General features: G+C 46.6%; 1 protein-coding gene across 2 annotated transcripts in view; it reads left to right on the top strand.

Moving 5' to 3' along the window:
* ccnd2a (cyclin D2, a) overlaps window positions 1-21191 on the top strand; it is a 128237-nt gene that overhangs the window by 63384 nt on the left and 43662 nt on the right. Inside the window, exon 2 of one of the 2 annotated variants that reach the window (XM_077022024.1) lies at window positions 9970-10013. The exons of the other annotated variant lie outside the window; for it this stretch is intronic. The gene's annotated coding sequence lies outside the window, so the exon portion shown is untranslated. The remainder of the gene's footprint in view (window positions 1-9969; window positions 10014-21191) is intronic. 2 annotated transcript variants of the gene reach the window in all.

Below are 21191 nucleotides of genomic sequence, written 5' to 3'. Positions count from 1 at the left end.
CTGCTTGGTCACAGTTTATAGTCAGGCCCAGACACTTGTGTGCGCCAGCTGTCTTGAGCTGCACGTCAGGCCAATAACCGTGTTTTTCAAAGCTGTGTTGCCTATTAGTGGAGGGATCCACATTCATAATCTCATGTCCAGTATCCAGCATGAACTTTCCACCCTCTGGACACTATTGCGGTGGGCAGGACCTGCACCAGTGCCAGGTGCTGGCGGAAATTACCCCTCTCCTGGGCTGATAAGAGCATTCTGCCCCCTCCTCCTTATCACAGTGTGTGCTGCAGAAGGCCCATGCAAGACCGCCCTCGAGGGCTGCAGGATTAGCTGTGCTCTCAGGCAGCAGTGTGTGAACTCAGGACACGCTTGAGAGAGAACTATTATTAGCAAATGGCAAAGGCTAAGAGGATTATTTATAAGTTAGGGAGTTTGGTGAGATAATAGTACATCAAACCCGTAGAAGGCAGATTTATATATTTATATTTATTTATAGCAATTACATGACTTATTATGAGTTATTTATGGCTGATTATAATGCATTTGGTTATGAGACAGTAAACCAATCCTGGCAAATGCTGGTTAACTCTAGAATGATCTGTTGTAGTTTTGTGCAGATAAAACACATGTAGAAATACTGTGAAAATGATGACGAATTGCTGTAACGAACATTTTTTTCAAAGCATTCTGCAAAAAACTGAACTTCATCAGACTTCATATTGTTAGCATCCTCGGTGTGTGTCCCTTCTGAAAAGCAGGTGTCTCAAATTGGACATTGGTTTTTGCCGCCATGGCTGTATTCTTATCAGAGCTTGTGCAGAAGTTCCTGTGACATTACATTCTGCATTTGGTGACATTCTGCTTCAATGACTTGCTGGATATGGAGGCCCCGTGTTCTCCAGTCAGACCTTCTAGGTGCTGCCCACATGGGCGTGGCTGCTACCCACACGGGCGGGGTTTCTGCCCACATGGGCGGGGCTGCTACCCACACGGGCGGGGCTTCTGCCCACATGGGCGGGGCTGCTGCCCACATCGGCATGGCTGCATTGTTTTTTTTTTGTTTTTTTTTCTCTCTCATGTCTTGCCACATCACTCCAAGTGCAGCCTGCCTGCAGTTAGAAAAAAAAAGGATCGTGTCATGCATGTTTGCAAAGGGCTACCTGGGTGCAACACCCAAAGCATTGAAATCTTCCGATTGGTTTCCCAACTCAGCTAATGCAATAGAACTCCATCTGTAGGGCAGACATGAAGACGTGAGCCTCTCCTGTTCCCACTGAAAACATACTCAGCACCTCATTCGTAAACAACGTCTCCAGGTGATTAAGGGTCTCACGTGATGTAAGGGTCTCACGTGATGTACGGACACAGACTGCCTGACATCATGTGAGTTTTCCTTCATTTAGTTGTGAAAACACACAAGTGCAAATAAATACAGAATTGCATTGAGCCAGCGGCAATATTTACTCCTACTTACACAGCTCACAAACAAAAACAAGCAAGAAAAAAAAAACAACATCAAAAACAGCTTCCAGATAAGTCATGACCTTGAAAATCGTCTTAAGATGAGTTTTCGGTAAATATGCAAAATCTGTTGTAGGGAAACTCAAAACCATCAAGCTGAGATATTGGCATTACACTTTTGCTGCACTTTGTTTTGAATCATTGAATCATCATGAATCATCACCCATCCTTTGGGTTATATCACATTATCTATATTACATAAACTCTACTTGTATTTGTTCAAATGTAATATTTAGTGCCACATTACATGCTTCATACTTCATACATATTAATACCCTAAGTATTAATAACACACATATATGCACACGTATACATACACATGGCTGAATCATATTTGAAGTTTCAGACTGATAGGCGATTGTGATCTGTCGGAAGCCTGTTCCCACCTATAAATTAGATTCTGCTTCTGATGTCTGACATTCCAGGAATGCTCACGTGCTTTTCTTTCCCTCATCTTGAACTTGCATTGCCGTAACGCAGCGTCGCACTGAAGCACTCGCAACATGGTATAGTTCAGCTATCCAAGCACAAACGTTATGCAAATATTGCAAATCTAAATTTAAGGCTTGTATCTTGATGTTCTTTACGTATGACTTATATTTTATATTAATCATATAAAAATTTATGATAATGTTACAATCGTAGGTATATTGGTAAATCCAGTGTCCATCCTGTCTGTTCAATTAATAAGGAATTAACCCCCCTTAGTTCCCCTGCTTTATCTGTTTATGTCTGTCTCTTTCGTATGCTCTCTCCCTACCTCTCTCTCTCTCACTCTCTCTCTCTCTCTCTGGTTTTCATTCTCTATATCACACATACACACCCGCTGTGTCACTCCCTTCCTCTCTAAGCCTCTTTGTCACACACACACACACACACACACACATACACATGAGCATTTTAAACCCCTCTATCTCTCACTGGTGTCTCATATTCTCATTAAGCACTAGCCCCTCATATTGAATTAAAGCTATATTAAACTTAATCCTGTTGGACAGATAATCATCTGTAATGAAAATGGGCAGTGTTAGCACTGTGTTAGCACTGTGTGAGCAACTCTAAAGTGTCTAGGTTTCACAAGCAAGATCGCTTTTACTTCAGAAACCCACAGAGGGCGCAATCACACACATCCACGTGCATTTGCTTACTGTGCTGTCCACAATGGGTGTGGGGTGTGTGAGTGTGTGTGAGTGTGTGAGTGTGTGAGTGTGTGTGAGTGTGTGTGTGTGTGTGTGTGTGTGTGTGAGTGTGTGTGACAGAGAACTAGAAAAAGAAAGCAGAATGGAAGAACACACCTCAGAATTGTGTGTACAATTTTGACGTATTCTTTATTCAGAGAGATGTAGTTTTAATATTAATGGGCTTTGATTATTCAGTTGTATGTCACGCAGTGAAACAAACATCAAAGGAAATTACTCCACCCCCACTATATACATCACCATCTAAATGAGAAACCCCACCCACCCCACCCTTCAAAAAGCCCCAATGGTTTGTGTCAGTGTATACTGGTAAAACGTGGCTCTTATGAGCCAGACTTTCACTTTTCAAATGTTGGTACTGGTTAAGGGTTTTTTTTTATTTAACTGCATGTTTTAGTCGTTCAGGGGATGCTTCATTCAGGAGAGACAGATTTAACTGCCACATTTTTCAACCCACAGAGGACAAAAAACCCTGGAATGAATACCACAGCACAAATAAGATGGAATAAGGACAGGGTCGCCACTGAGAGGGGAGGGCGGGATTAGGTGACCCGCCCGGACAATCGCCTGCTGAATGCTGCTTCTTTAATCCAGGTCCAGATTGTGGAGAGTTCTGTTCCAAACACAGACACTTAACACAATCCAGACTAAAGTCAGGCCTCCAAGCGCACAGAACCTGCTGAAGTATGCTTTGCTTTGGGGATGTTTGTGGGTATTCTTCCAATAAAGTACATTAAGCAGAACAGATGACTGTGTTGATTTGGTTGAATGAGACTGAATAATAAATCAACATCTCTTATACACACATTTGTATGTAATATTACACACACACACACACACACACACACACACACACACACACACACACACACACACACACACACACAAAGGACCACCATGCATTACAACCAAACAGGGACAAATACAAATACAAATACTCTCTCACACACACAAACACACGCAAACCAGCCTCTAATGCATGTATCACAGCAAAAATACTTTCTTAGAGATTGCTAGTCATAGTCAACTCCAAATATTTTATGCATTGGATCTCACTAGCTTTGTCTACAGGGTGAGTGCATCATGTATTTGTGTGTGTGTGTGTGTGTGTGTGTGTGTGTGTGTGTGTGTGTGTGTGTGTGTGTGTGTGTGTGTGTGTGTGTGTGTGACTGCAGTGTGTGGTGTCTGCACGATTTTTGGTATGTTTGGGATAATGAGCAGAACCCAGTATGAGATCCCCACGGGGGTGTCTTCAGTGTCTCCTCCATGGGGAGGGGGGGTCTTCCATGTCCCTTCCACGTAGCTGTCTTCAGTGTCTCCTCCACGGAGGTGTCTTCAGTGTCCCCTCCACGGGGGTGTATTCAGTGTCTCCTCCACGGAGGTGTCTTCAGTGTCTCCTCCATGGGGAGGGGGGGTCTTCCATGTCCCTTCCACGTAGCTGTCTTCAGTGTCTCCTCCACGGGGGTGTCTTCAGTGTCCCCTCCACGGGGGTGTCTTCAGTGTCTCCTCCACGGAGGTGTCTTCAGTGCTGGCAGTGGGCAGCTGTGGTTGAGAATCTGGCAGAGGGCAGCTGACAGGAGTGAGATGCTAATTATGAGGATCCAAAATAAAGCTGAGGTCAGCTCAGGGTGCCTCATTTAAATGGCTGTAACTTCCTCCGTCATCACGTCCTTCTCACCACCATCCAGCTGCTGATTCAGGTTGTGTGTGTGTGTTTCTATATGTACATCACTGTCACTGTTCTGTTTTCTGACAATTTGCATAAACAGATGTTTAACAGAGTGTAGGCTGTCCAGGGTGTCCATTTTGCATAAGGATTTTCATCACGGGGGCGGGGTAGGGGGCAGGGTAAGGGGCGGGACTTGGGCTGGGGGCAGGGCTAGGTGAGGGTAGCATTAAGAATGTATCACAGCTGCAGCATTGCGGGTTTAGCTGCATAAACAGCTAAGGATGAAGAGGAAGTGATCCAAATAAAGCGTGTGTGATGTGTCCCATGCGCATGGTGAGCATCACACCACCGCAGTCACCACACACACTTCTGGCCCGCAGGACGCACGCCCAACTGACGTAACGTGCGTACATATTTAAAGGTCAGTGGGTTGATGCATGCAGGCCTAACACAGGAGCAAAGGCTTGAGAGAACGGAAAGCAGAAGCGTAGCCATGAGAGAGAGAGAGAGAGAGAGAGAGAGAGAGAGAGAGAGAGAGAGAGAGAGAGAGAGAGAGAGAGAGAGAGAGAGAGAGAGAGAGAGAGAGAGAGAGAAGCATTTCAGTCATGTAGCAGCTCCACACACACACAAAGTGTAAAGTCATGGTTGTGTGGGAACTTCATCCGGCATACATAAAGCATGAGTCAGCATTAAGGAATGGGAAGAACACATACAAACACACACACACACACACACAGGGTCGAGGAGGAGCATTTTTTCTGGTCTTTTGCAGGTCACTGGGGCTCCGTGGGAAAGGTTACATTTGCGTTGGCATGGTGACAGGGGTCTGCCACTGGCCCCAGCAGACTGGATGGCCGCCACACCTAGCATCCCCCAGCTGTTCCCTTCAGGAGACCTCTGACCTCTTCCCTTTGCCCCAACGTCGAACCTCCTGCTCCACCAGCCTGCTTCACCCTTGGTCTCCTAACAAACACATTCCAAATACACTCCAAACACATTCCAAACACATGGCATGCACTGACCACGCTGCTCCTACTGTATTGCTAGAGGTCTTCCAACAAACAGACAGAGAGTGTTTTCCCCATGGCCAGCTGCTTCTGATTGTGTCTGCCAGGCTGTGTGTCCCTGTTTGGGGAATCCGGGCACAGTATGTTAGGGTGTCCAACCAGCTGCACCTGGATATGATGCTGTGCCTGGTTTCACACCTTGTGAGGCAGGAACGTCCTCGCCACACCCTCCGTGGTTGGTAACTAGGTCTCCTATAAGAAAGGAAAGTTAGTTAGCCACACACACACACACACACAAACACACACATACACACACACACACACACACACACACACACACACACACACACACACACACACACACACACACACACACACACACACAGACATTTACAGAGGATGAACCTCGGTACAATACACCGCTATCCGTCGGTTCTCACTCCTCTTTATTTCAGGTGCATTCTCCCATTTGTTTAGCAAATACTGCTAATATCACTTATGACTCAGACTCAGAGACAGTGTGTGTGGACAACAGGCAGGATGAGAAGCATTCAAATGGCATAATGGGATAAACAGCTGACCTGCTTAAGTATTGGATTATTGCAAAGCGTTCATGTAACAGACCTAAGCGCCCTCTGTTCCAACATGTTGGACTAGCACTAGTTTTACTTCCGGGTCAGCTGTTCTTTTCACTCTCAGGTGATAAAGGTGCGAGAAACACATGGCGTGGTGACCCGTTACGCTGTGGTGGTCCAGGAATGACAGAGAGGCTGGCGGCTCACCTCCATTATGACCTAGACCCCGCACCGGTGACCCTTGACCCTCTCCCTTCCGTCTACAGTCCTTTTACAAACAGCAGTGTGGAGAAATAGAGACACTTTCACTTTTTCAAGAGCATAAGTGATATTAGCAGTATTTGCTAATCAAATGGGAGAATGCACCTGAAATAAAGAGGAGTGAGAACCTACGGATAGCGGTGTCTTGTACCGAGGTTCATCCTCTGTACATGTCTCTGAGTGTGTGTCTGTGTGTGTGTGTGTGTGTGTGTGTGTGTGTGTGTGTGTGAGCCCTCAGAGATCAGTGATGCGATTCAAACTCATGATCCCCTTTCTCCTCACTTTTGTCTTCTAATATGAATATCTTTCACGTGTCATTTTTGTTGTTGTGGCTCAGAACTCAGCAGAACTCCCTCGGCTTTCACAGATCTGGCCCGCCTGCACCGTGGGCCCTCTGCCCGTGCAAACCTCTGCCACGGTGGTCCCTGAATACAGCAGGCCTGTGCCACGGCGCCCACCGCCACATTGTGTATGTCCCATTAAACATGGTCAAAGGGAATACGCAGCGGGCGGACTGTCCCACGTGCTGTGTTAGCACTGAGTGATGAGACAGCAGGAATGTCCACAACCCCCAACACCACCGCAAAAACCCCAACACAGCCACACCGACCACATCAGAACACCCCGACATAACCACGTCACACCTTCGCACTACCACGACCCACACCGGCACAACCCTCACATTACCACACCCCATCACCACACTTCACACACTACCCCCACTCCAACGTAACCACACCAGCACAACCCTTACACGTCCACACCAGCAACACCACAAAACCCCTGCCGCCCCCACACCTGTATACTTCCCACACTACCACACCCTAACCACCCCAGCCCGACCCTTATACTACCGCACCAATGTAACCACACCCTCCACAATCCCACTGCCCTCACATCAGTATACTTCACACACCACCCTCGCACGTCCCTCGCATCTCTGCTTTGACAAGAAGAACCTGTGTGTGTCTCCTGCCAGCTACAAAAGCCACATCAGGACGTTCCTGTCAGACGTAGACCCAGCAGTGAGCAGTGTCCCTCGGGGTAGAACAGAAGGCCCTCACAAGGGTCCGGGGAGGAGGTGCTTCTCTTCTAATCCACTACCCCGAGCTACCACTACCACCAGCACGACCACTCCAGTGTCCCCCTGCGAGGCAGCCCCTGGGGCAGGTAGACCCCTACACCTGTGGAGCCCTTTCACCTTACACACTGCCTCCATCTCATGACTCAGAGCCCCTCCAACCAACACACAACCTCCACCACGCACTTAGTCTAGCTTTTGTCCATATCAAAGCAACTCTATGAATAGGGAGATTGGCTTCTTTGAAAGGACTCATCTAGACTTGTTGCCATACCTTCCTTTAAATGACGCTCACACCTCAACTGCACACACACACACACACACACACACACACACACACACACACACACACACCTATGCAATATACAGCATTCCAGTTGTGAGGAGAAAAGAAGAAAAGAGTGGTGTTTTCTCTGTGTTTTGAGTCATTAACGAAATGCCCGTAGACTCAGATACACAAGGGTTAAGTTGTTTTTGTTTACACATTGAACAGCCACAAATCATTAGCTTCAGGTGTGTAGAATCCCAAACAGGATCAGAAGAGCTTCTGATGCCACTTCCTGACCACAAGGAAAAATGTTAATGCTTGTCATGAGCAGAAGCATTTGATTTCTCTTGTGTCTCCCTGTAGAGGAAACCTCCTTGTGACACACATACCCCCCCACCCACCCTCAGGGCTGTAGAAGCAAGCTAGGCTTCAGTGCAGGCAGTGAGAGGGTTCAAGCTGCACAAGGGTGCATAATCCACCGCTCTGAGACCAGCCAAGGCTACTGGAACATGACTCAGCGTGTTTCAGATGCTCTCTCACCATGTGTAAAGACCTCATGCATGAAACCGCACCGAGAGGTTTTTGTTCAATCAGCACATGTGATCGGAAATGATCAATGAGTGGAAACAGTTGAAATCACTGGGTCTGAAGGAAGTGTGCGGCAGATCACACCTCGCTGCTGATCTAGCTGTCGTCACATGTTGAGTAGTGACAGACGTGAGCAGGTTCAGTCTCACGTGTGGTGTTCTGCAGTTTACGTTGCACTGATGGTTTTACTGTCTTCGCATGCTGTTGAGAGGTACTGATAGACGTGAGCAGGTACAGTCTCACATGTGGAAGTGTTATGCAGTTCACGTTGCACTGATGGTTTTACTGTCTTCGCATGCTGTTGAGTGGTATTGATAGACGTGAGCAGGTACAGTCTCACGTGCAGTTTAACATACCCGCCCGCATGCTTTGAAGACATCAGGGGTGGACGAAATCTGTAGTCAATCAATAATGTGTGCTTTTAACAACTCTGTTTGCCTTTAACCTTTTGTAAGAATGAAGAAAAGGAAATACACTGTACTTGGTCCTTCCATTCATAACTGAATCAAGTGGCTTCTTTGAAAGTGCTTTTGTGTACACACACACACACACACACACACACACAAATACACATTCACACAGACAAGAGTTCAAGTTTCAAAGATTTATTATTTTTTTATGGTAATAGAGGAGCTTTAAAATGGATGGCAAACAAAGGGATAACTTCAGCCTTGCATGGTTTACCTGTGGCACTTCCTGGCCTTCTGAGACACGAGACCTGCTCTAACGTCTCTCTGGCCCCTCCCCATCACCCTCCTTGTTTCTGCCAACTCTGTGCACACTGAAATGCGCTCTTTGACAACTTCAGATAGTAGGTATCAGGGACTCGAGCCTTGTCCATCACCACCCCGCTCTCACCTTTCAGATTATCTTTCACCTTGTTAGCTTTCTTCCTCTGCAGATTGAACATGGCCTCTCTCTTACTTCGTCAAGCTAGTCCGGAGCCATGAACTCTGGAGAATGTGAACGGCTCCAGCCATAAGCAAGTCGAGAATAGGATTTGTCTAAGACTACGCTTGTAAATGTATATACAGAGTTTAATGTATAACAAGACGGCAGTTTAAAGTTGCAGTGAGGAATAACAATAACTGACTGACAAGTTCTAGGATTCCAAAATGGAGACGCTTTCAAAAATGAAAGGATTTCAAATAGCATGTCAGACACAGGAGAAGGAGCTTTTCAAACAGTGTGCAAGACTAGTTCTGCATTTTGCTCGTTTCTTATTGGGAAATTTGACCCTCTCCAGTACTCCTTATTGTGAAGAGTTTTGTTACTCCCCAGGACTTCTCACTTCAGTAGCTCTAGTTTTTAAGCCGTCTTTGCATATTTTCTAGAATTCATGGTTCTTTACTTCTAAGGTTCATTTAATTCGCACCTCTGTATTCAGTTCTTGAACAAACACTCTCCACAGTCTAATCCTGAATAAGCTTAATTCATTGTACAGTGCTGCACATATGAGTTTTTCTCAAATGTTTCTGTCTCTACCATTTCTACGCTTAAACAAGACTAAATGGGACAAAAAGCCCAGGGGTCTTGAAGGGTGGCACTTCTCCCGTCTGGAACACTGACCACTGAACAAAGCTCTCGTTAGGGGAACTCCACAAGATCTGCTTGAAGACAGGAAACATAGATTTTCCGCAAAAACAAAAAACCCCAAAAAACAGCTATATTCAGTATATATGCCTCTTTGGACTTTCTAACCTTACACTATAGCCAAAACCAAAGTCTGATAGAGTACATAAAGACTGGAATAAATGCAAAAAGCAAGGGCAGACGTTAATGGTTTGGGTGTTTGTGTCGTTGCAGGATACGTGGAGTCTACAACTTCGTGAGGGCGGGGCTCCAGACAGGTAGGAAGGTGGAGACAGCAGCAAGCCACACCCTGTTATTTTTGGACTGTGAATGGTGTAGTCCCCGATGCTTTTTTATGATTCCATTCATGATTACTGGGGAGCTTTATAATCAAAAGCAAGTTCTTGGTTTTGTCTTTTTGTCATGGCTCGGGCTCGGGTTTTTGTATGTGACCAGAAATGTGTCAGAATTTTGCAAATGTTTCCTGCTGATTTAGCTGTTATGAGGGTCCTCAGATATTCAGTGCAAGTCTTGAACGAAGGACGTGCCTGTCTGTTTTGTTAAATTCCAGAGGAATTAATTACTTATATATGCTACTGAATATTTCGACTCTAGCCAAGGCTTTTGCCTGATAGCATTCTGAACGTGGACCTGTCCATTCTCACAGGAGGTTGTGTATTTGATAGAGACTGCATAGCTCTTTTGTAAGTTGAGCTGGACAATGGCATCTGCCAAATTCTGAATGTGTAAACGAGGTACCTTCGTGAAAGGATTAACATAACTGAGTTTATGTTATATGATATAACTAATTCTCTTTAATGATATATCTTCAGTTCTAGAAATAAATTCCAGAATTCAGTTCCAGAATTATTTACACACAACACACACACACACACACACAAGCACACAAACAAGTTGTCAAATGGGCTAGCCATGATATGTTTGTATAGCTGCAGCTGAATAGGAGAATGCATTTGTCTCTTATATTTTTAGTTTATCTGTTTAGCAGGTTAGCTTTTGTTTTAGCATTGCAGCTGTTTTTTTGTTTTAGCAGGTTAACTGTTTTCTTTTATCAGGTTAGCTGTTTTCTTTTAGCTGGTTTTCTTTAGCTGTTTTGTTTTACAGCTTTTATGCATTCCCCTTCACATAATTCAAGCAACGACAAATAAATGCAAGATGAACACTTTTCAAATGACTTTTTGTCTGATTTGGCAAAGGATCCTGTCTTAAGGAAGGTGTATGCTCGTTGTGCAGAACGTGGCCAGCCCGGTGCCATGGGTCCATGCCTCAGATGATCCATATCAGCTTGGTCAGTCTTTACAGATCTTCTAGATGCAAAGGGTTGTTTGTTTCTTAGTGCAGCATAAATGCGGTCATCCGGCTCAAGGCTGGGCTCTATTCCCTGCTTCACTCTGTCAGGTACCGGCAGCACATGCTATGAGCGCACGTTTAGTTTCACCCGTGCAGCAGAAGGTGTTGCACTAAAACATCACCTTCAGCATTACAGGACGCAAGAGCACAGGGACGCTTCTCACCAGGAACGTCTCTTCCTGTCTTCTTTTTTCTGCTCTGTTTGTCCATCATCATAACTTGCTATGACTGTTGGCTTTGTGGTCCACTGCATGGCCTGAGAGTCATTTAGGTGTGAAGATGCTGTATGATGGACAACATGCGCGTACACAACACACTATACGCGCTCTATAGGAGAGCTAAGCATCTGCCAAGGAAAACACACTTTAAATTGTAATTAGTAAATCTAATACACAAACATCTATTCCATCAAAAATGTAGCCTTAAGAAGGTGACACTGAGGAAAGAAAGGTATGCATTACTGTGTCAGTACTGGTGCTATCAACGCACAATCCCATGGTGCCTGTTTTATGATGGTATGACTTTCTCAGGCATTATGGGTAACTGAGTTCGGTTACTATGGATTCTTCCTGAATAATGTTAACATACTTGTAATAAGCTACAGTGATGAAGTTTATTGTACACATTTATTTGGTTTATCGTGCTGATTAGTGTCGAACGTTGGAGGAATTTCCCTTTGTATTTTCAATTCTCAGTTTCACTGCAGAATGCATAATTAAAATGATGAATCACGTTTTGTGTGTGTGTGTGTGTGTGTGTGTGTGTGTGTGTGTGTGTGTGTGTGTGAGTGTGTGTGTGTGTGTGTGTGTGTGAGAGAGAGAGAGAGAGAGAGAGAGAATGTGTGTATGTGTGTGTGTTATCTTTGAGTCCTGGTGCATTGACATTAGTGTGCATTAGAACTAAACTAAAACATACTCTACATTACACCCTCTCTGGAGTTTGTGGTTAATGGTTTTATGGATGTTGAAGAAATTATCAGTGACTTTGGTCTCTGCTTCTGACTTGTAGCCATCAGGTTATTGAATTTTTAGTTATGCTAAATGTACTTCTTATTATAACAAATATGTTGGCAGTTATTGCACTACTCTGTTGGTAATATTAATTTGTGTGAGGTTATGACCCTCTCAAAAAGTTATTCCCCCTAACCCAGTATCACAACTGATCTGATACTTAAGAATGTTTCTTTCTGTACTAACGAAACTCATATTACAGTTGAATTCCTGTAAATGCTGACATGTGATGTGAGGTTTCCTTCCATTCTATTTTTAGTTTTATTCATGGCAAAAGCACCTTCTTCTTTTCTTCAACCTCACAATAACTAATAGTGAATTCTGAGAGGGGACACCACATAATAAATTATATGCTGGATAGTGACATGAGTAGCATGAAGTCAGACTTAATCCTGAGTCTGTGTAGCTCTAGTGTCTTTAATTCAGGGTCTGTATTTGAACTATAATATGGACAAAGCAAGTAATGTCTAAATAATATGTGGACCTCATTTTTGATATCATAATAAAAGTAATAATAAATAATAAAGAGTTTTCCTCACCTGAAGCTCTTCTACATTTAACATTGTCATTGTGAAATATCTAATTTAGCAAGAAGAGCATGGTTATATTTGTCTATGCACTGATGTTTGTGTGCAAGTGTTTGTGTTTCAATGTGTGTTAGTATACTCCTGTTAATTATCATTAGAATCCTCGGCAGAGAGGATGACTGCACATAAGAAGTCTAGATATTCTGAGTCACCTCTGCGCTCCAATAGCATTTCGGTTTGTTGGTTTGAGGTCGCTGCAGTTGTGGGCCAGGGTAGCTTTCTGTCTCTGCTCCCTCTCACACACCCTTTTTCCTGGGACTTTGAGCTTCATGTTCAGGGTAGCCCTGGTCCCCGTGGTGATGTGTTGTATGTGTTTGTGTGTGTTTGTGTGTACTTATGCTCTGCAGTTTGTGGTTAATGGGTTTATGAATGTTGAAGAACTGATCAGTCACAATGTGTGACTTTTCTCTATGTATGTGTGTGTAATGTTTCTCTCAGGTCTGTGTTTCGTTGTATTCAAGTGTGTGTGTGTGTGTGTGTGTGTGTGTGTGTGTGTGTGTGTGTGATTTCTGCATGAAGAAGTTCACTTCCCTCTCCATGAGCCTGGCCTAGGATGCAGTGAAAGTGAATGATCAGTCAAAGGTAGCAGTTCATGTCATTTGTAGGTGGAAGAGATTCTCACGTGTGCATTAGAGAGGAAACAACATCCTTAGACAGAGCCGTCTCAGTGCCTCACAGTACAGGCAGTGAACACACATTTTAGCAGCTATACTGGTGAGTTCAGCAGTAGAAAGGCCTTCCAGGGGTGCTGTCCATCTTTCTTGATAGTTGCTAGTTCGTCCCATCCCATTCTGTGAACCCCTGAACAAAGTGATAAAATAACCCGCTAATTTTAAACATCACTTCCTGTAGCCATGCAGCCATCTTGAGTTGCACAGAGCCTGTGAGTGTGTGTCTTATGGACAAAGACGTCGGTTTAAAGGAGCGTCGCCAAAGAAACCGCACCTCGCTCTTCTTCCACTGTGTGTCCTGTGCTGGAAGCAGATGGTAGCCGGGCCTTCTGATTGGACCATTCACAGGAAGTGGAGAAGCAGCGGGGAAAGCAGTGAGACAGCCTCACGCAGCCCCGCACAGGCAAGGCCCGTGTTGGGCTTCAGTTTAGCAGCTTATAAAAAAGGAAACATCTGTGTGTTTGCAGCAGCGCTGCACCAGATCGTGGCAGGCAGCTCCCAGAGGGGAAGAGGCACGCTGCATCTCTGCCTCGGCTGTGCTGAAGGAAGTGCAGCCTATACGCACACACACACTCCCACACACACTCACACACACCCACACACACACACACACACACTCCCACACACACTCACACACCCTCACACACACCCACACACACTCCCACACACACACACACACACACACACACACCCACACACACCCTGTTCTACATGCATCACTGTCCCTGCAGCAGCAGTGTTTCCATGGCTGAGTGTGTTCATTTGTGTGGACATATAAGTATGTGAGGAGTATATGAGGTGGGTAACTTCGGTCCCCCAGACCCTGATGTGTGTGGGTGTGTGTGGTATGTTTGGAAAATTCCATTTAAGACGGAGGGCATTTTAAACACAATTGCTGATGGATAATCTTTTTTCTTTTCAGTTCAAGGCAGCCAGACAGACTAGTGTATGGTTCATGATCCAGTGCTCTTATACTTACACTTGCAGAGGACTTTGAGACTAGAGGGTGAAGAGTATTCTTGACATTGTATCAGTGTATCTGATTATATCAGAGCATCCGATTATATAGACAGCAGAGACCAGACTTGCCAGGTGGCAGGTCTGTAGTGCCACAGCATCGCACTGGTTAATCCATAATCCAGCTTCACGAACCTGGACTGATGCACATGCTAATTACCGACCCTTTAATGATCCACATTCTCCAATGCTGAATTTGATTACCTTAAACAGGCATTGATTGTTCATCAATGTGATGTCCTGCTTCTTCAGTGTGAACATTCGAACTTGCTACAGCCTTCCTACAGTCAGTCCTCCTGGATGCCGGGAGTTGCAGCGAGAGCTTCCCCAAGAACGAGGCTGTTTGTCTGGGAAGAGAAGGCCAAATATATGGGTCCTCTGGAACATCAGACAGCAGGCAGTTCTCTGAGATCTTGCTCAGGCACAGAAATAGCCCCTGCGTGGGTAGTTTTGGGTGGACATTAAAATAATAACAATAACAACAACCTTTATACCAAAAAGGAAAGCGGAGACCTTCTCCTTCCCAGATTCCGTGGTGGGAAGGATCAGTTACTTCCTTCTCAGCGTCTCATGGAGCGTTCGGGTCCCTGGGGCGTCTATAGTATTAATAGTGCTCCTGATAAACTGGTGGAGCCCCGATCCCTTCGTCTGGGAGAGCGGCTGGTGTGAGCTGAGTGACTGCAGAGACGAGCGGGTTTTTCAGCCACTGGCCCTCATCCTACTGGGCCCTCGTCATTCTGGGCCCTTGTCCTCCTGGGCCCTTGTCCTCCTGGGATCTCGTCCACCTGGGCCGTCATGCTGCCTGGGCCCTTGTCCTCCTGGTCCCTCGTTCTCCTGGGCCCTTGTCCTCCTGGGATATCGTCCTCCAGGGCCTGGGCCTGAGTCTGGACCTTTTCCAGTTAGCACTGCTCCTTCCTGTCGGGGCTACACAAGGTTCCATGAAGTGCGGGAAAAGGCATGAAGCAAGGAAGGATGAAACATGCCGTAACAGGATCCCGCCCCATTCCAGAGCTCTTCTCGGCCCTCTGGAGCTGCTCCGTATCTCCACCGAGATGAGATGAACGCTGCTGGGAGGAACAGGCATCGCCCCTCGCCCCCGGCCGCCGCTCCCTCCGCTGGGGCCCAGATTGTACATACCGGCACGCGGGCATTACGGAGAAGCAGGTCCCAGAGCGAGTGGCAGCCGGGTAGCCCACCCAGCTCCGCAGGCCCGCCACAGCCCACCTTCCGCGTTCCTGGCCGGGTTTGGGCTCGGGATCAAGGGCAGGCCGTGTGTCGGGGGAGCTGGCTAACGAGCATGGTGGCCCCAGCTCTGGCTTTCATGCTAGGGCCCAGGAGTGCACTTCCATCAGACGCTATTTCCTGCAGATAAGAGCCGGGCCATTGCTCTGCTCTCCCTATTCCCCCCCATCCCCATGAGGGGGGCTTAGGGACAGTGACAGGGAGGCAGAAGGACAAGATTTAAACCCAGCAAGCATATACCGTCATTCCTCAGCTCAGAGTGGAACGTGGCCCGTGCCCAGTTGTTTCCATTATCTTCAGGAAAGCGTGCATGCGTCTGCACATCTGTCCCGTTTCTGCTCTGGTGCTGAGGGTGTGAAGGAGGTAGCATGTACGGACAAGGTTTCCAGCTGTGACATGGCTGCCCAGTGAAGTCTTTCTGCTTTGGCCCCAAGTGCCTTAATCGAGGGCACATTAAACTATTACTCTACTCACCCAAGACGTCACAAATTGTTTCCAGATTCAAAGAAAATCAGTTAAGGTAGTTTGTAGACCACGATAGGAGTTACGTTCTAATACATACAGTGTCCTGCTCTCTCTCTCTCTTTCTCTCTCTCTCTCTCTCTCTCTCTCTCTCTCTCTCTCTCTCTCTCTCTCTCTCTCTCTCTCTCTCTCTCTCTCTCTCTCTCTCTCTCTCTCCCTCTCTCTCTCCCTCTCTGTTTGGTGTTTAGACTGCAGAAAGGCCAGCATTATTCCCGTGCTCACACCTTATCGGAAAATGTTTGACCTTAAAATACGTTGGCATGAGCCACATTCCCACAGCAAAAAGTCTCATTTGGCCAAACCCAGGAACACTCTAATATCAAGCTGGATGTAGTAGTTTACAGGACATCCCCCCAGTTTCCCAGCACTGGGCCTGGTGTAGCCCTGCTGTACACCCTCCACGTTCCCCTGGTGTAGCCCTGCTGTACACGGTCTACGTTCCCCTGGTGTAGCCCTGCTGTACACGGTCTACGTTCCCCTGGTGTAGCCCTGCTGTACACCCTCCACGTTCCCCTGGTGTAGCCCTGCTGTACACGCTCCACGTTCCCCTGGTGTATCCCTGCTGTACACGCTCTACGTTCCCCTGGTGTAGCCCTGCTGTACACCCTCCACGTTCCCCTGGTGTAGCCCTGCTGTACACGCTCTACGTTCCCCTGGTGTAGCCCTGCTGTACACCCTCCACGTTCCCCTGGTGTAGCCCTGTTGAACACGCTCCACGTTCCCCTGGTGTATCCCTGCTGTACACGCTCCACGTTCCCCTGGTGTAGCCCTGCTGTACACCCTCCACGTTCCCCTGGTGTAGCCCTGCTGTACACGCTCTACGTTCCCCTGGTGTAGCCCTGTTGAACACGCTCCACGTTCCCCTGGTGTAGCCCTGCTGTATACGCTCTACGTTCCCCTGGTGTAGCCCTGCTGTACACCCTCCACGTTCCCCTGGTGTAGCCCTGCTGTACACCCTCCACGTTCCCCTGGTGTAGCCCTGCTGTACACGCTCTACGTTCCCCTGGTGTAGCCCTGCTGTACACGCTCCACGTTCCCCTGGTGTAGCCCTGCTGTACACGCTCTACGTTCCCCTGGTGTAGCCCTGCTGTACACGCTCTACGTTCCCCTGGTGTAGCCCTGTTGAACACGCTCCACGTTCCCCTGGTGTAGCCCTGCTGTACACGCTCTACGTTCCCCTGGTGTAGCCCTGGTGTACACGCTCCACGTTCCCCTGGTGTAGCCCTGTTGAACACGCTCCACGTTCCTCTGGTGTAGCCCTGCTGTACACGCTCCACGTTCCTCTGGTGTACTGGTGGTTCCCCAGCTCATGTGGCTGTTCATGAGCTGAGCACAGTGTACCGTAGCCCTGTCACACCGACATGTATCAGGACAGAGCCCAAGCAGGACTGCGAAGCTCTGCGAAACCATTAAAGCCATTACAGCATATAACGTGATTCTTCATACACTGGGAGATCTCAGCTGACCTGCATGTGGTGAGGTCCTGACCAGGGAGGCAGAGTCCAGCGCATATCCGTCCACGTGTCTCTGCCGGGATCCCAATCATTCATGAATTCGTCGGCAGCTCCAGCCGGCTGGCTGTTTATCTCCTGCCTCTGGTCATTAAGCTGGAATGAGGGATCATCTCAAACTCATCTCCCTGATAACGTCACGCCCTGTGGGGATGGCACCATCAAAGCCCTCACAGCTCTCCTTCCTCTTGCTCTGTCTCTGTTTACTGGGTGCTTTCTCTACCCCCTCCCTCCCTCTCTCTCTCTCTCTCTCTCTCTCTCTCTCTCTCTCTCTCTCTCTCTCTCTCTCTCTCTCTCTCCCTCTCTCTCCATCTCTTTCTCCATCTCCCTCACTGGGCTGCCACTCTGTGATTAGTTACCTGTTTCATTATCCCAGCTTTTCCGCCATGCTCTTTCTCATGTGTTACCTTTCCATCTCAACCACTCTCTTCTGTCTGAGGGCCTTTCTCTCTTCCAGGCTTTTCGCGCTGCCCTGGTTCAGAGATCCCTCTCAGCAAAGTGCCCTGCACCATCCTGGCTCTGCACAGTGTAAACAGAGTGGAGGCTTTCTCATTACCTCACTGGATATTTTTAGGTGCAGCACCAAACGCAAGGGCAGGTCGAGGCTGCAAACCCACTGACCCACCAGTACTGTTCACCAATAGCGAGAAAAGACCCCAACGAATGCAAACAACCACGTCCAAACAACTACGTCAGCTGATCTGAGGTTGTCAGATGGGTGAGTTTGTCAGATGGTGGTGACTCTTGTCCAGCCAGGATCAATACAAAGAACTGGGCACAATCACAACACAGAGAAGCACACAGAGAGACGATAGTGTGCGTGTATATGTCTGATGGACAGAATCGTCTGTTAATAGGACAGATGACAGATGAATAATCAGATGACACCTAAGCAGTTTCTTGCACTACTGATTTAGTCTGATGTGAACACAGGGTTGCCAGACCCTGCACTTACAGACCCTACAGACACAGACTTACAGACATGCACTTACAGACCCAAGTTTCAGCTCCCGACCTCAGATACCTTTTAGTCGTCTTTCTGCAGTGACCTGGCAGCCACTTGCCACTCATATTGATCTCTTTAGTGTGTCTTCCTCTTTATCATCTTTTCTGTCTTCTCGCTCAAATCTCGCTGTGCTTGAACGGTGGCTCGAGCCCGCTTGCGAGGTGTCTCCCCAAGCCCTCAGTCCCCTGTCCTTTTCTTAGTGTGTCCCTGGGAACCAGCTTGTGTCTTCACATGACATCACAGTCCCCGCCGTCTGCAGTCCACGCCCATGCCCCCCTCCACACAGATCTTCCGCACGCGGCCTTGGACGAGCGGCCGAAAGCAAGGCCGCAGTTGGCCGACGTCCGGCCCGGGCCCACGAGGCCCGGTAAGCAGGGCGTTCCCGGCATGCTGCTCCAGGAAGACACTGTCTTCAGCTGCTTTCCCCGGCAAGCAGATGACACACATCTGGGCTTCTGGGCCTGAAGCCAGCCCGGAGTCCGAGTCTTACTGCCGCCGCGGCTGCTTCTGCTGGAGTCATCATCATCATCATCATCATCGTTGTCGGTGACGATGACATCGACGGATGCTCTTTTCTCCTTGGCTGTTTTCTTCTTCGGCAGGAAACGCCTATTTTCCAGCCCGGTCACATTGTGCTTTCCAGAAGAGGAGTGAGAAAAGATGAAACACAGCAGAGCTAAATGACAAAACAAGGGAAATTCGACCTTTCTCACTCTCTCTCTCTCTCTCTCTCTCTCTCTCTCTTTCTCTCATTCTCTTTGTCAGTTCAGTTCAGTCCAATTCATTTCAAAATAACTCTATTGATATATTAACCATATCAGCATGTTATTGTATTGGGCATAATAACCACATTAAACTACATTACTCATAACCCCTGTTAATCAATTGTGAGAATTGTGAGACTACTAGTAACAAAAACATCAGTTGAGTTTTCAGTATTATATTTTAAAATACAAATTTTGTGTAGGTAGCTGGTGGAAAAAATAGCTCAGATATACATGTTGTTTCCTTCATTTGCTGACTGTTCAGAAGTTAAATAAATGAGCAACAGTGTGTTGCACATTTGGTCATTTTGAGTTGTTCGGTATTTTTGTAGCATGAGCAAGAAAAGCAAGAAAACTGTGGCAGGTGGACACCAAAACAACCCAGCATGTTACAGCACATCAATACATAAACACAAAATCAGAGTTCTCCCCTCTTTCAAGACAATGAAGCTCAACACCAACTTTAAAAAAAACAAACTCGTGTCTTGGTGCCTTTAGGAGCTCTGTTTCGACAGGGCACAAGAACGTCACACAAGTATTTCAGACAAAACTAAATGTACACACCCAGCTGGCACACGACCGACCTTCAACGTTGAAATGTGGTTGAAATATAGTTGAAATACTGTCCGTTGTTGTTTCAACGTTGAAACAACGTTGAATCAACGTTTAATGTTAAATGGTTGCGCAAACGTTGAACTATTAACGGTGAATCAACATTGAATATTAAATGGTTGCGCAAACGTTGAACTATTAACGGTGAATCAACGTAATATCTTCAACCTGCCTTTGTATTACCATTTCAAGTTCAAAAAACACATACAATAAAAAAAGTACAAACAACTCTTTGGCATTGGCTGAGGGTTATGAAAGAGGTATTAATTATTATTATTAGTAGTAGTAGTAATAATAATAATAATAATAATATAATTTTTATTTATTTATTAATTCGTCCAAAAACGTCGTCAAAAACAGGCAGGTATTAACCAGGAAGACAACATCAAGCAATGAAACAGTTTGAAATGTTTTGAGGCAGAAACAAAACTTCGCAATGACAAATCAACAGGTTTAGGGCAGGGCAGTCGTGGCCTGGCGGTTAGGGAACTGGTCTTGAGACCGGAGGGTCGTGGGTTCGATTCCCAGACGCCGTGGTGGTTCTCCGAGATTAATTTTACAGAGAGAATAAAAAAATAAATAAAATTGTTCTTTTTTCATTGTGGCATAGGCCTACAGTTGTTTTTTTTCCTCTCTCCCATGCAATTTTGAACATCATGAACGTGAATTTTATGGTTTATTCAAGGTTGAATGTATGACGTTGAAACGACGTTGGCTTATCAACGTTGAATCACCTTTCAAAATCGACACATAATCCAACGTTGATTCAACCATCAAATTCGACGTCGATTCAACGTCGATTCAACGTTGAAATGCCTGCTGGGCAGACTCTGTGGCGAGAAATGAAACACGTCCGATTTTTAAGACTCTCCAAATACACTGTGAATTTCACAGCAGATTTGCACAGGGTTACACGTCCGACACTGCGGATGGTTGGATGTGACCCTTTTTTCCGCTGAAGGAGTTGAAAGCAGGTCCTCACTGCCTGCTTGGCTGCACTGTTGTTTGTTAGTTCATCTTTCCCCTCACATTTCAGAGACACATTGCGATGCTGCCGATTGACCTAGTGAGCTTGTTATGCTTCATGTTAGTGTAGGTGAAACGTTTTGTGTTGAAAGCCCAAGTTGGAGGAACTGAGTTGCT

This window comes from Brachyhypopomus gauderio, chromosome 11 (assembly GCF_052324685.1).
Source record: "Brachyhypopomus gauderio isolate BG-103 chromosome 11, BGAUD_0.2, whole genome shotgun sequence".
Lineage (NCBI taxonomy): Eukaryota > Metazoa > Chordata > Actinopteri > Gymnotiformes > Hypopomidae > Brachyhypopomus > Brachyhypopomus gauderio.
This window is presented reverse-complemented; position numbering and strand designations above follow the sequence as displayed.